Genomic DNA, 13,132 nt, shown 5'->3' with positions numbered 1-13,132 from the left:
AATCTACAGCACTCTAACACAACAGTCGCACCAAAGCACTTTACTGGAAAATCCTGCATCATCTGATCAAACACTATTTCAATGGGACCTACCATATCGCACGAGAGCCATCAAACCTGACGCAGATATTCAGTGGAGAATGTGGCACAATATGTTACCCACTCCTACTATATTACGAAAATTTAACTCAAACGTCTCATATAACTGCCTGTTCTGCTACCAATTAGGAACAGTCCGGCATATCTACTTGGAATGCCCAGTCAACACTAAATTAATCAGTTTGTCTCAGAAAATGGCAGCTCTCACCTGTGGTAGTCTTCATACAGAAGAGGAGTATTTCAATCTCGTCCATGCGGAGTCAAATAACCATTCATTCTGCAATTACCTCTTCATCACCGCGAAAGCGGTAATATACAACTTCTACCTCAGACATACAAGACCAGACAGCACAGCAACTTCACAGAGAGAGGCTACTGACCAACTCATTGCAGCCTTCAAACAAAAGGTGAGAAGTCGGGTCCTACACGAGCATCACCACCCTTGGCAAAACAACACCTTAGATCTTTTCCACCAAGACTGGAATCCACGGAATCAACTCCTGGCTGAGCAGGCGACTGCATTATAGTCCACTTTCCAGCATAGAAGTGACATCGTTCCCCACCCCCAAAGAAAGGGAGAGGAAGGATTTTTGTGCTTAACAGTACGAAAATTAATCAGCTGGCACTCTCATGTAAATAGATAACATTGTGCTATAATAACTCTTATGTTCTTCCACATTTATGTTCTTATACAGTATCATGTCAAAATAACTCTTGATGGCTTAATCTTAAAAAAAAATGTAATTCGCCATATAAGTGACTTCGAAGTAACATACTTCAACAAGAGTATGAGCGTGTAACCTCTCTGCCTGACTGCAGAGAATCCAAAACCAGTTAATCCTGTATATAAGATTGTTAAAAAAAAAAAAATCAGCTAACGCCTATGTTGTTCCCGTATAGGGAGTAGGCGGGGCCGTTTACCCTATCTTACTTTGGAGACTGAGTGGGCAGTCTGAAAATAGCGTGGGTTCTACGGTCGATTTTCTTGAGTTTACGGGACGAAAAACCCGAGTTTCCGGGAGAAAAAACCCGCTAGCCAGTGCCAGAGATCGACTAATTCGGGAACCGGCCGAAAAAAGACAGAAAAATTTCTTCTAGTCGGCAATTAGATTCGAACCACTAAATCCTTTCTTCGTGCGGCTAGCACTGTAGAGTGCAAACGCCACTTCTACTGAGCTACCCAGGCTATGTTCACAATAAAAAAAAAAATCTTAATAAAGGTCGAAACCGGTCTGAACAGTGGCCCTTCCCATAATGCATTGCATTATATACATCCGAAAAGTATGTGTGCTTTGCATTTTTGGGATTCATAATGATGTGAAGTCATTACCCTCTATATACACATAGCCCAGTCGTGAAGTTGTGAAAACATTGTTTGCTTACACTTGGATAAAGGATTATACCAAGAATATAGAACACACCCAGTTTACAAGCAGGGAATACAGTTGTTGGTAGTGGATAGTGTTGATGGTAATTGTGTGTAGTGGGAGAATTAAGTACAGTGTAGTAGGCGAAGACGGTAGGTTGTGTGTGTGTAATGGAGTTCAGTGGAGTGTCCTCCCGCGATGAGACCTGGACTTCTTTGACGTGTCATGTAATAAAAAAATAAATAAATCAGCTAACGTTTTTTTATTGCCATATAGGAAGCAGGCGAGGCCGTTTTATCCCTATCTAACTTTTGGAGACTGAGTGGGCAGCTCAACCTCCACTGGTAGACAATCAAAGATAGCTGGCCCAAGGCTATCACTAATTAAGTAGACCGCAGTGAAGACACTGCTCGACAAGTGCCGCCATCTTGGGGTTCCTAATCCTAACACAATATTTTAATGTCTAAAAAAGTGTGAGTTCTACGGTCGATTTTCTTAAGTTTAAAACCTGCTTATCAGTGCCAGAGATTGACTAACTCGGGAACCGGTCGAAAAAAGGCTTAGTAAAAGTTCCTCTAGTCGTAGAGTACGCTTGAACTCGAAGTCTATCTTCGAGCGGTTTAGCGCTGAGGAGTGCAAACACCACTTCCACTTAGCTACAGGGGCTTTTGTCATATAATAATCATTATCATCTGTTGCTATCTTTAATTTATAGTATAACCAAATGATAAAACTTTCAACATAATACACTCGTCTCACAGCCGTAGTGTCATCTACAACACCCATCCAATAATCATAATTTCAGTAAAACCTGTACGATATCCGAAAAAGTATTTCCATGTGTAGTGTAGTGTAGTTGATTACAAAACAGTCGCAAAGAGTGGTCCACGTGTTGTGTTTCATTATAGCATAGCTACCAGTAGTGATTAATAAGGGTTTCAGAAAAATGTTGCAACACTTATTGAACTAGACTCCGGAAAATGTCCAAAAGAAAATTACAGAATAGCGCAATAACTAAAAAAATAATATTTCTGCGATATTTTGTAGTCTAAATATTTATTATTAGTATGCTTTTGATATTGTATGTGGAAGTACCCAGCAAGTAGAATAATCGTATTGGTTTTCATCTATGATGTCACTGTAACGTTGGGGCTGCTTATGACGCAAAATTTCTAGTGCACAGGATGTAGTAACGGACAGGAAGTTGTTTTCTAAGCCTATGTTGCATTAGAGATAATGATGAGGAGATATCACGGAGTAGTGTTATTTATATCGTGGAGATACCTGACAAGGTATTGTGCAGTTGTTCAGAGGATCAATATGTGTTTGTTTACCTGATGTAGATATTTTTCGATTGTTGTCACCCAAATGTTGGGTACATTAGGTAAGAGTCGTCTATTTTTGTAGTTGCAAAGTGTTTATATATTATAATCCTCAAAGTCTGCTATACGAAACAACTGTTAGTTTTTCAAAGCAAGGCTACGTTCATATTATTTTGTAAATGGGCAGGTACAGTTTTGGAAATTTTGTTTATATATCTGTTTAGCTTTTCTTTTGGAACTTTGTGTTATTATTTATCTATTTATTTTTTCCCCTACGCACTGAAAATATGAAAATGTAATGCACAATAGGATCATTCAAAGATGTATCCCAAATGATTTTCCCAATTGGGCAATGCAGTGGTAATTGGATCATAGCTTAACGGAATCCTGGAGTATGAAATTCTACTAATTATGAGTGTGCACAGTAATTGTATCTAAGCATGATTTGATTACTGAAGTAATTCTTGTATCCTTTCTACGTGGAACACGGATTCACAAACACGTTTTATACAGTAGTGAGTATTAAGTTATATTTAGCCAAGCTCAGAAACTGTATAAAATCGGTTAAACAGTTTTTTTTTTTAGTCTTGCCGTACGTTCGAACATTTTTGTTTCCGGTAAAGCTAGGATCGAATGAAGTTTTCTGCCCATCTGCGCTGGATTTCGTTGTTATTTGTGCTCCTTATCAAGGTATAATGATGTTAATCATTATTACCCTATACCTAAAATTATATATTGTTTAGACGTCAGATTCAAAATAACTTATTATGTTTGTAATAATTTAAAATTATATTAATTATGCATATCGTTTCCAGGATGATTTTAACATTTATTACTATCATCCTATGAGCAATTTTCTTCAAAATAATCATTTTTGTCAAGTTGCCATTATTTTCATATTCATTTTGGTCATCACACGTCTACATTTTAAACTCAGATTCTGTTTGAGTGATAATTCGCCTTCGAATAGTTTGGTTCTTCTATATTTTAAAACGTTAATATTATTATAACGTGACACCTCCAAGGACTCATCGCTGCGAGGGAAGGTTAACCACAGGTGTGCCGCAGTGCTCTATACTTAGTCCACTGCTGTTTATTTTGCATTAATACCAGAGATAATTTGAAGGAGCAAGTTATATTCTGATGATACAAAGTTAGGGAAGACAAGAGTTAATAAATATGACATAGAGATTCTTGGAAGATAACTTGAATAAACTGACATTGTGAGCAAAGGATAATGCTTGCCACTTTGATATTTGATGTGGCAAAGAGTAAAGTTCTGCACTTTGGACAGTAAGGATCAAGCAATGTTATTATATTGGTGAGTTGCACAATCCATTGCTGAGGCCAGGGATTTATGAGTAATAGTTATTGAAAGTTTTTCCCACTTGGTTAGACTATAAATTAAAGATACCAAGAAATTATATTCTTGGTTTAATCCTTTATCCACATGTAAGCAAACAAAGTTTGCAGGTGAAGTAATTTCACATCAGTTGCCTTAGTATCTCATAATGCAAAGCACACCTTTTCAGATGTGTGTAATGCATATCATTATATATGGCCTTCCCATAATGCATTATACTTCTGAAAGCACATGCCTCTGAAAGGGCATGTGCTTTGCATTATGGGATACATAATGTGAAGTCATTAGCCTCTATATACAAGTAGCCCAGTTGTGAAGATTCTTCACGTGCAAACTTTATTTGCTTATATGTAGATAAAGGATTACACCAAGAATATAATTTCTTGGCATTTTTAATTTGTAGGAATGAGTGGACAGGGAATTGAAGTCGAGAAGATATATTGGAAAACATGCTGATAAGTAGGGACAGGGAAGTTATTATTCCTCTTCATAAGGATTTAATACATCTACATCCAGTCTAACGTGCTCAAATTTCATCATTGGTGTTTCTTGAATATGAAAAAAGGTGGAGAGAATTCACATGCAGTTATTAGACTTATGGAATGCCCTATGAGGATGGACTGGTTGTGGGTAGCAGAATTGGTTGATAGACATAGGACAGGAGGCTCTGATAATAGTTGCTAAAAGATTTCTGTGGAATCGATGCAGATTAAAATTTCTTTAGACAGCGTTCCCTGTTCAATTGAAAATTTTAATGGGGATTTGTGGGCTGAATGTTTTGTTGAAAGAGTAGAATGGATTTTAAAAAGTGGTTGTGAGTAGTGCTTTATCAATGAATGAGTTTTAAGTGAGGTATGAAACATTGAGAATAATGATTCTGTGAACTCTATGGAGATTTTCCCATTTTTCTACTCAATGCCATCTTTTGACTCTTCTGATTTTCCTTGGAACTTTCATATCCGTGGGGCTCAACCTCTAAGATCAGCAATTATATATTTCTAATCCTTCAGATTCATAAGCTAAAATTAACTTAAGCACCATTATATATACTGTTAGTTCAATGTTTTGGCTAATTTTTCTCTTATTTCATATAAATGTATTCAGTATTTAGTTCACTTTCCATCATACCAGCATCACTTATTATATTATCTATTTCCATGTTTAATTTGTCATCTTAATTTTATGTGAATTTTTTGTGTTTCAATGATCAAAAGTTTTGCCTGTTCTATATGTTCTCAATTGAGAATGCAATCAACAATTCTCCGTGTTTCTGCATATTTTTACAGTTCATTTTTTTTTTATTGTTGGTTTTCATACTAAATTTGTTATGCCAGTTATTCAGTTAAAGAATCTTGAAGACTTTTACTGGATATATTTAGGAGTATAACATCTTCAAAAGGAAAAGAGCCATTTTTATCTTCATTTTCATCTTCCTTTTGTGTTTTTCTTGTGTTGAGCTTACTGGTTTCCCAGCCAAATAACGTTTTTATAGAAACCCAATTTACATTGTGATTGGACATCCAATTTTATCTATAGAGCCAGCTATGTCTTACAAGATGAAAAACCTGGATTTCCAGGAGGAAAAGCCCCCACCACCTTTGTATGAAATTGGAGAACTTACCTTGAGTTGAAAAGCACTTATAATGTGACATGGTTTGTTGGTTTTCTAAAATTAATGATCCTCTGCATCTTAGATGGGATGTGAATCCTGGTTTTCCCAAGCAGAGAGCATTGACATTACTGAAGCCACAGAGCTGACTTCAGTTTCTCTTATTTTGATATCGTGTTTAATGTCACTTATCTTCATAATGTGAACCATATAGATGATGAATATTATATGATGAAATTATACACATACAGGGTGTTCGGGATAAATTTGACAGTTTCGTAAGGAAAAAGAAAATCTTCTTTGTATCTATTAAATTTAATGAATTGACAAAAAAACATTACAGGCAGAGTTAATTACAATACTATCAACAAGATTTACTCAAAATAACCACCATTAGCATCGATCACAGCTTCAATTCTGCTTCGGAACCTCGAACAAGCTGATGCTACAGTCTCCCTGGGAAAGGCCGCAAAAACTGTTTTAATTTTATCCATTAACTGGGCTTTTGTATTACTGGAAGTGCGATTGGTGTCTTTTTCAACTGCGCCCCATACAAAATAATCCATGGGGTTAAGGTCTGGGGAGTTTGGAGGCCAAACATTTGGACTGGTGAAGTCGTAGAAATTTTCAGACAACCATTTTTGACTTTTCCCAGAGGTGTGGCAAGGGGCCGAATCCTGCTGCCATACATACGGCCTACCATTGGCTACCCTTGTTATCCAGGGCTTGACTACAGTTAGCAACTCCACGAACAAAGCCCGAATTCCAATGCCAGGGTTCTTCAACACCTGTTCCTGCAGATTTGCGAGGAATTCTGCTGTACGAACGCAATCAGATCGTCTGCTAGGGATCTTTCTTCTTGCTACATCCTCGTAGTCACCATTGCAAGTCTCTAGTTCATGCCTGATTGTTTTTACTGTATTCAGGGAGCATTGGGCAGCAGTCGTAATATCCTTATTTTGATGGCGGGCACGAATCATCATGATACAAGTTATTCTCTTCCATGATTCAGGTGGGTTCCAGCTATCCATCCTTTCTGACATCTTGTATATGAATGAAGAAGGGTCCAAACTTTTAAATGAAGAGAAGTGTGTGTTAATACATGTAACTTACGGAAAAATATAATTAATTATAAATATGTCAAATTTATCCCGAACACCCTGTAAATGAAGATGAAGTCACAAAAATTTTCCTGTACATTCTTTAATTCTAATAGCAGACTTGCCACTTAAGTATATTCCCAGTATTGCTCTGTATAATGTTCTTGGCAATGAGAACACACATGTAATTTACTCACAAAAAATACTAGGTGGTGGTGGTTGTCAGTAGATGCCATTGTGTCTAGATGATAACGGTAGTGGTGTTACATGTAATGGATTAAGTGGAGGAGACGGTGTAAAGTGTATGGTGTCTGCCCTTGATGAGTCCTTGGAGGTGTCGCATAATAATATAATTGTAGTGTGTTTTTCTCATGGCATCTTGCAGATCCTTGTTATGTTCTTGTGGATTTCTTGACAATTTGTCTGCATTTTTGGATTTTATATTTGCTTCTCTTGAATTTCAAATGGATCTTAGCAGATTTTGTGATCTGTATCTAATTTTGCACTTCAAAGAGTTTCACATTTTTAACTGAACACTTCCATTTCTTATTCATTAGTATATGCTGTTCTTTATATTTAAATTATGAGCAGTCTAAGTATGCATGTGTGTGTGTGTGGCAAACAGTTTGTGACTATTTAAATGATTTTCTTTACAAAATTCGAATAAATATTCCCCCCTCTTGTATATGTTTCAAAATTCATAACTTCTGACTGGTTTGTTTGTTTGTTCTCTAAAATTAACATTGAAGTGTCTCCCAGAACTGGAAGTGGGGAACCAGGCTAGAAATACCAAGATTTAGTAATGCAGAGCTTATAAGTATCAGTGATCAGAGCTTGCTCCACGTCTACCACGAGTTGCCTTGGTCTTGCACTACCTGTGGGATCAGTGAGTCTTGCATAAATTGCAGGCGCAAACTTGACATTTTGTCTGTTTGCTTACTTGGAAAAAATGGAGTAAAACCAGGTTTAAAATTGCTTGGTATCTTTAACATAACTATACCCAAGTTAAAAATACTTTCTACATCTATATCTCCTCCTGAGATTTTTATTTAATAAGGTTATAACACCTTATGGTAACTCGTTTTGGTAAAATACTTACAAGCTCTGCATTACTAAATCTTGGTATTTCTAGCCTGGCTCCCCACTGATGAGACCTCAATAAAGGTCGAAACCGGTCTGGGTAGTGGCCCCTTGCCTTTAATACAAAACATCATACATCCCCTTCTTGGAGATGTGTTTTGGCATTAAGGGTAAATATTAAGATTAGTGATCAGAGCTTGCTCCACGTCTACCACGAGTTGCCTTGGTCTTGCACTACCTGTGTGATCAGCGAGTCTTGCATAAATTGCAGGTGCAAACTTGACATTTTGTCTGTTTGCTTACTTGGAAAAAATGGAGTAAAACCAGGTTTAAAATTGCTTGGTATCTTTAACATAACTATACCCAAGTTAAAAATGATTTTATTATAAAATTCATCATATACTACTGGATACAAGGAATCAGAGCCATAAATTTGTATAATTTAGATTTTTTTTTTTTTTTAAAATAAAAGTTTCTGCTCTTTCCCTTTCTAGCCATATCCTGCTATGCAGGCCTTTTTATGGCTAAGGCGACTTCTTTGCTGGTCCTTTCATTCTTTTTCTTATCATTCCTTCTTGTGTTCTTCACTCCCCTTCCGAGTCCCTTTTAAACTTCCGTATTCTCTGGAACATTACCAAGATCAAAGTACCCTGCCACCATGTTTGCCATGCAGTTCAGCATATTATTATTATTATTCAGGCCTGCATGGAGTCGAAAGACTCATCGTGGGAGGTCCTTCCTAAGAAACACAAAGTCTATCATACCACTCCTTAAACTCATTGACCGTTCTCGCTCTCACCACTCCATCAGGCAATGCATTCCACGGTTCAACCACCCTCCACGCAAAGAAACCACTCCTCACCTTCTTGCTCACAGTTTCCTTTCGTAACTTCCAGGGATGGCCTCTTGTCATCACTCCTTCCCGCTGTTCAACCAAGCGAAAGAACTCCCCAGTGTCAAACCTGTAACCCTCAACAATTTAAAAGTCTCAATCATATCACCTCTCCTTCTTCTATCCACCAAACTCTGCAGTCCACATTCCCTCAGCCAATCCTCATAACTATCCTTGTACAAGTCCTGAAACCATCTTTGTCATCCGTCTTTGTATCCTTTCCACAGTTAATTTATCCCCTTCAAATCCTGGAGACCAAATCTGAGAACAATAGTCCAAGTGTGGTCTGATCAGAGACTTATACAACGGAATGATAACCCTCTTATCTCTGCAGGTCAGTGTCCTTCTCATAATTGCAGAAATCCTCTGTGTTACCTTCACCACCTTTGAATATGTCCCCTAAACTTCAGGTTTCTATCAATCATCAACCCCAGATCTCTTGTCTCCCCTACTTCCTCCAGTATAACTCCTCCCATAGAGTATGCAGCATCCCATCGATGTTTCCCAAACCTCAAGACCTTACATTTTGCTGCATTAAACTGACACCCCCATTCATTTGTCCATCTATCTAGCTTATTCAAATCCTCTTGCAGGGCTACCACATCTGCACTATTACTAATAATCCTTCCCAGCTTCGCATCATCCGCAAACAACTGAATATCCCCTTGCAATCCACTGGCAATGTCATTGATATAAAGGTTAAACAATATAGGTCCTAGTACTGAGCCCTGTGGGACCCCACTTGTAACCCTCTGCCTCCTTGAAACTGCTCCACCATACACAACTATCTGATACCTATCAGACAACCAATCCTGAATCCAGTTCACCAATCTGACATCCAGACCCATGTGCTGCAACTTAAATATCAGCTTATCATGTGGCACCCTGTCAAATGCCTTTGCTAAGTCTAAGAAAATTGCAGTATATACCTTTCTATCATCTAATGTTCTTGTAATTTTATTATAAAAGGCTAGCATATTGCTAAAACAAGAGCGCCCTTTCACAAATCCATGTTGACTCTCACAGATAACATTACCCTCATATGTATCCAGAAAGTGGAATCCAGGTGGTGTGCATGCCTAATTGGACAGTCCTGGATGGCCTGACTAGGATCATTCAACTAGTGGCATGCCCTCTAGTTAAATGATTCATGTGGATGCCTGCTATCTGGAAAGCAATAAGCATGCACAAAAGTGGAATGATGTTACTCTAGATGCTGCAAATGTCCTCTATCCAGCAGGCCTGTGGAGAATTTAAACTCTTTTTGAAGAGTTTAAATTCTCTACAGACCCACTGCTCTTTTACAGACCTGTTAATCCTTTATCCTAAAATTTAACAGGCCTTGATAAAGAACAATCCAGTAAAGACGCCTTATGTTTATCATGTGATAACAAGCATAAGAAACAGAAAATAGACACCATCATTCATGTAACAGATAGACATCTGTTACATGAATAAGAGAGTAACAGATGTTTATCTGTTACTCCTTCATTGAATGTCAGCAACATTCAATAAATTCATAAAACACTCAATTATTGTAGACTGCTTATATCAGAATGGGTTTTTTGAAACTCCTGATGAGACCTGTTTAAAACTAAAAAACCAATGACGTGTGTAAAGTTGAATCCTGTATATGTAGGGATGATAATCTTTTGATATTGCCAAGCTCTTCCCATTTTCAATATTTTAAGCAGACATGCACTCAAACCAGTTTCTCATCTACTGCAAGCACCACATGCCACAAAATCCCATAGAATGCTCTGTAAAATGTATAATGCTATGTAAAAATAAAGTACTAAGCTGTGTAAAATGTAACACAGTCCATGATATAATAAAACCATGGACTTCTCTAAAATCTGTAGTATATCTCAATTGTTTTGTAAGGCTCTACATCTCTAATACACTGAGTACTCTTTACATGATCCTTTATTTTCATAACCTTATAGACTTATGAAAATAAAATATAATCTCCAAAAAAAGCCTTAAAAAAAAAAAAAGCTTGCCACATGAAATCTCATGAAAAGCCCTCTTATGCCAAGGTGATGACGAACACGACTCTACCACCATCTCACATTTATAACATTCCTGATTTCTATGATTTCACCCGCTTCTCATTGGACTGTGTTACATTTTACGTAGCTTATTACTTTATTTTTACATAGCATTATACATTTTACAGAGCATTCTATGGGATTTTGTGGCATGTGGTGCTTGCAGTAGATGAGAAACTGGTTTGAGTGCATGTCTGCTTAAAATATTGAAAATGGGAAGAGCTTGGCAATATCAAAATTAGCATAACACACTTTGGCAGCATTATGTTACAAACAAGTGAATGCCAACTGAGAGAGAGAGAGAGAGAGCACCTTAATTTTTGTTAAGTAGAATCATATAATTAGTCATTCATTAAGGATGAACTGAAAACAGTACTTTCCCCTGCAAGTTTTGTATGCCCTGATGATACGATTATGAGATAAAACATTTCTCACCATTCTTTATAGATCTATTGCTGATTCCCCCACCACCACCACCCAAGATCTGGAGGAAATAGTCAATGCTCATTTGTTATACTTCTTTATAAGGCCTTGATATATCTACATCTGGATTACTGTGTCCAGGTAAGGAAGTGGTAGAGAGGATTTAGATGCAAGCAATCAAGATGGTGAATGGTCTGCGGAATGTTTCCTATGAGGAAAGATTGAGGATGCATGGGTAGCAGAAGTTGGTTGATAGGCATAAAGGGAGGAGTATGATAGAAATATTTAAGTTAAAGGATTTTATAGGATTCGTGCAGGGGAAATATTTTGGTGCTTGGCTAGAAGTGAGAGATCAACAGGTCATCCCTAAAATTGAGCAAAGTGTGGTTAGTAGGGGCATGAGGACTAGATTCTTTGCTTGAAGAGTTGTGAATGAACGGAATGGGTTGCCATTCACTTGTTAGTGTTTTGTCTGTTAATGGGTTCAAGGAAAGGTATGACAGATTGTGTAGATAGTTTGGGTCTCACATGATGTTGGAACCATGGAGGTGCCTGTACAATAATAATAATTCCTGAGCCAAATTTTTTGGACTTTAGCCTTGCTAGATTTAGAGCTAACTTCTCGAAGTCCTCCATGTAAAATTTAACTATATGGGGGGGAATGTCAAGTGTTACATTTATTTTCTTAAATGTAAGCTTATAAAGTTAGTCGTAGATGCACTATGCTGCAAAGAAGCAAATCTTTTAACTTATGATGCACTCATAAAATTCATGATGGAAACTCTTGACAATAAAAATTCTGAAAGAGCTAGAGAACTAGCATTGAAACTGTATTTCACATAGAAGCATCCAAATTTATCAGAGGTTCTTCAGTATTTGTAAAGTGGAACATAAGATGATAGTGAATTATTTCTTTGACTCAGTAAAGATACTATAGTGAAAATTATATTTTTGTTTAATAAAATGTTTCTCATTCAGAAAATTATGAACAGAATTCAACCTTAGAATACCAGTATGTAACAGAATATGTGTTCTGCAAATTCTTTCCAAAATAAGAAATTTCCTGACTGTAATGATGTGCAGTCATTAAAAGATAAACTTGAGTTGATAATTAATGAAAGATGTTTACTGTTCATCCCCCCCCAAAAAAAATCAAAGCTTAGAAATTTGTTTAAAAAGAAAATAAGATTTTTTTGAAGATGAAAGAATAAGGTGGTAAACATGCATCTTATCAATAACTATCTCGGTACAATAGCACCATCTAGCATCAAACTCGAAAGTGCATTTTCTGATGCTAATCAGTTATGTACTAAAATTAAGTTCAAACAATAACACTATTGATTGCTTATGTTTTTAGAACTCGCACTGAATCAGAAAGATAGTGTGGTGTTTCTAAAATTTGCAGTGTGTGTGTGTATGTTTTTTTTTGTTTTTTTTTTAGAATAACTGATATTTAAATCATTTTTTTAGAATATTTATTATAATAATAAAAGTTTGATTTGAAGCATGTATTCAAAAAATTACTTGTATTTTTCCTTACTTTATTGTATCTAATTGGGATCAAAATTTATTGATTCTAATCTAATGTTTGTTTTTAGAATGTTAGTACAGTGGTACCTTGGATTGCGAGTAACTTGGTCTGCGAGTGTTTCGCAAGATGAGCAAAAATTTTTAATAAATTTTAACTTGATAAACGAGCGACGTCTTGCAATACGAGTACTGTATTACCTATACGCTTTGTCTGCCGAGCGTCACATGATCACAAGCCACTCGGGATTGTGGGTAATCATCTTGCATGCGTGGTCTCAGTCAGCATACCTCATTCGT

General features: G+C 36.8%; 1 protein-coding gene across 2 annotated transcripts in view; it reads left to right on the top strand.

Moving 5' to 3' along the window:
• The first annotated feature begins 2,665 nt into the window (after positions 1 to 2,665).
• RASSF8 (ras association domain-containing protein 8) overlaps positions 2,666 to 13,132 on the top strand; it is a 145,223-nt gene continuing 134,756 nt past the window's right edge. The window contains exon 1 of one of the 2 annotated variants that reach the window (XM_090414423.1): positions 2,666 to 2,849. The gene's annotated coding sequence lies outside the window, so the exon portion shown is untranslated. Of the gene's footprint in view, positions 2,850 to 3,345; positions 3,478 to 13,132 lie in introns of those variants that run through there. The other variant, XM_090414424.1, reaches the window with a different exon arrangement.

Source organism: Typopeltis vanoorti, chromosome 25 (genome assembly GCF_054136105.1).
Source record: "Typopeltis vanoorti isolate ZY-2024b chromosome 25, IOZ_Tvanoo_1.0, whole genome shotgun sequence".
NCBI classification, from domain to species: Eukaryota; Metazoa; Arthropoda; class Arachnida; order Uropygi; family Thelyphonidae; genus Typopeltis; species Typopeltis vanoorti.
The sequence above is the reverse complement of the archived record's forward strand: the minus strand, read 5'-3'. Positions and strand labels throughout refer to the sequence as shown.